Source organism: Arvicanthis niloticus, chromosome 6 (assembly GCF_011762505.2).
Source record: "Arvicanthis niloticus isolate mArvNil1 chromosome 6, mArvNil1.pat.X, whole genome shotgun sequence".
In the NCBI taxonomy this organism is placed as follows: Eukaryota; Metazoa; Chordata; class Mammalia; order Rodentia; family Muridae; genus Arvicanthis; species Arvicanthis niloticus.
Window position 1 is genome coordinate 18,185,407 of NC_047663.1, and position 2,755 is coordinate 18,188,161.

Consider the following 2,755-nt stretch of genomic DNA (forward strand, 5'->3'; position numbering starts at 1 on the left):
GAGCTCAAATGAAACCATCTACCCACCTAGCATATCTAACTCCAGAGTTCTGCTCACCACCCTGATAGACTCAGATCTCAGCGGTTGAAGAGAAGGACTCCATCCCCTGCACTCTATGCCAGGGACAAAAAGACCTACAGACTGCCAGGCATGGAGAAAACATTTTGGGGCCTGTGTCAGACACAGAGAAACAGAGTATAGGTCAGCACCTGCAAATCCTAGTCCTGTGGAAGTAGAAGTAGGAGGATCAGGGGTTCAAGACCATCCTAGGCTACACGAGAAGGTCAACTTGTTAGTTAGTTTTATTATCAACTGGGCACAAACCAGAGACACTTGAGAAGAGGGGGACCTCAGTGAGGATTTGCCTCCATGGGACAGGCCCATGGGCAGGTCTGTGGGGGCATTTTCTTTCTGTCTTTTTTTTTTTAAGAAGATATATTTTATGTCTATGCATGAATGCCTGTGTATTAAGTATGAGCACCACATATGGGAATCTGGTGCCTGCAAGGCAAGAAGAAAAGGTTGGATCCCCTGGAACTGGAGTTCCAGAAGATTGTGAGCCTCCACATGCATGTTGGCAACTACAGTCAGGCCCTCTGCAAGAGCAGCAAAGGATCTTAAGCACCGAACCATTTCTCTAGCCTGCTGGGAGCATTGGTTTTTTATTGATCACTGATGTGTGAAGGTCCACCCTACTGTGAGCAGTGCTATCTCTGAGCTGTGGACTGGATAAAAGAGGTAGCTGAATGAGCCAGGGAGCAAGCCAGTAAATAGCATTACTCTATGGTTTCTGCTTCAGAGTCCTGCCTCGAGCTTCTGCCTTGGCTTCCCTCGCTGATGGAATACATAGCCTGTAAGCTGAAGCAAACCCTTTCCTTTTCGAGTTTCTTTTGATCACAGACACAAAAAACTAGGATACCCACCCACGGAGCGCTCACACAGAGAGAGGCCACTTGGCTATTTGTCCAGCCTCTACATCATCTTGTCCTTGCCAAAGATTGCACCTGGCATTTCATGCAGCAGAAAGAAAGAACTGAGCCCTGCTAGGTCTGGGAGCTTGGGAAGCTTCTGGTGACTTGGGTACAGGGTGTGGACAGACAGCGTACACTTTTGGTCTCTGGCCAGCCTGAACCAGCGACTGTTCTTACTTAGCAACCGGTGTGCTTATCTGAACGTGCTTGTGTGAATGAGAAATGAGAACCAAGGTTGCTGGTTCTGGCTATTGAACTGGCTTTCTGGAGACAAGCACGAGATGGACTAACTGTCCTGCAGACCCTGGGCATATGGCTGCTCTGTGTTGTTTTTAGCTCATGCATATTGTATGATGCATATCTGTAATGGCTATTTCTGGTTCTCAAATTGGCTATATCTGGAATGAACTACAATCCAGAATTGGAGGGCTCACCTGTGATCCAGATCTTAAGGCTGGAAGACACAAGTTTCTGACCTGGATCTTGACATGAAAATCTTGAGGTATAGTGTCCATGAAAAGCTTAGGCCCAGGCAAGGGAATATATGCCTCTAATCCCAGGAGACTGAAGCAAGGAGATTTCTGAGTTCAAGGTCAGCCTGGGACAAAGCAAGTTTTAGATCTAGGCATGGTGGCACACACCTTAACCAGGCTACATCTTCTGATGGAGGCCTACATAAGGACATTGGAAGAAGGAAGATTCACTCTTGCATTTACTTGCCAGCACATGTTAGAATCTACTTCTACAGAAGACCAGCTCAAACAATTAGCCTTGTGGGACTGAACAACTACTAGATTCTTGGACTTCCCATCCACAGCTGCCCATTGTTGGGTTAGTTGAACTGCAGACTGCAAGTCATCACAATAAATTCCCTCAATATAGAGAGACATTCCATAAGCTCTGTGACTCAAGGGAATTCTGACTAATAAATACAATATCACAAGCTTGCACCTCATATAAATGGCAAAAAGTGCCCAGGAGAAATCTTGACACCCACAGCTGTCCCTGTCCCCAGCAATTGCTCAGCCAGAGTTTCTTGATGCATTCCTGGAGTCTGCTCCTGACCTCAGCAAGGTGGCTGGCCACCCTTTGGTTTTAAACTGCCACATTCTGCTGTACCAGAGCTTTCCCACTATATTGTAAAGATTTCTTCTACTCAGCCTGTAGTGAGCCTGTCTGTCCACTCCTTCCTCATGGCTATATAACAGTCCGCCAGAGAGATGAACCATAATCTATTTACCCCATCCTTGGTGATGGACACTTAGTTATTTCTAATTTTTTGTGCTTTATTTTTTTAAATTTTTTCTCTTTTTCTCTTTCTTTCTTTTCTTTTCTTTCTTTCTTTCTTTTTTTTTTTTTTTAAAGTCTACAGCACCTGGTATTCCCAGGCAGTCTCCCATTCAAGTACTAGCCAGGCTGGACCCTGCTTAGCTTCCGAGATCAGACAAGATCAGGCACGTTCAGGGTGGTATGGCCATAGACGTGCTTTAAATTTTTAAAAATGTATTTGCTTATTTATTTATTTAGTGACAGACTCTCAAGCAGCCCAGGCTGGCTGTGAACTTGCTATTGTAATTTAGGCTGATCTTGGACTTCTGATTCTCCCACCGAGCTGGCACCAAGCATCATTGTTTGAAAGCAGAGCTGCCGTGAATGAGCTTGTCTATAGACCATTGGATGCATGAATGAACACAAGATAAACTCCTGGAGCAAAAGTGCTGGTCCGAGGCCATGTTCATGCAGGATGTTAGTACTTGGTGCCAGATCTTCCTCTGGGTGGATCA

At 45.5% G+C, this 2,755-nt stretch overlaps 1 pseudogene; it reads right to left on the reverse strand.

Annotated features, from left to right (window-relative positions):
• Positions 1-2,334: 2,334 nt before the first annotated feature.
• LOC117712235 (5S ribosomal RNA) lies at positions 2,335-2,453 on the reverse strand (annotated as a pseudogene).
• Positions 2,454-2,755: the final 302 nt, after the last annotated feature.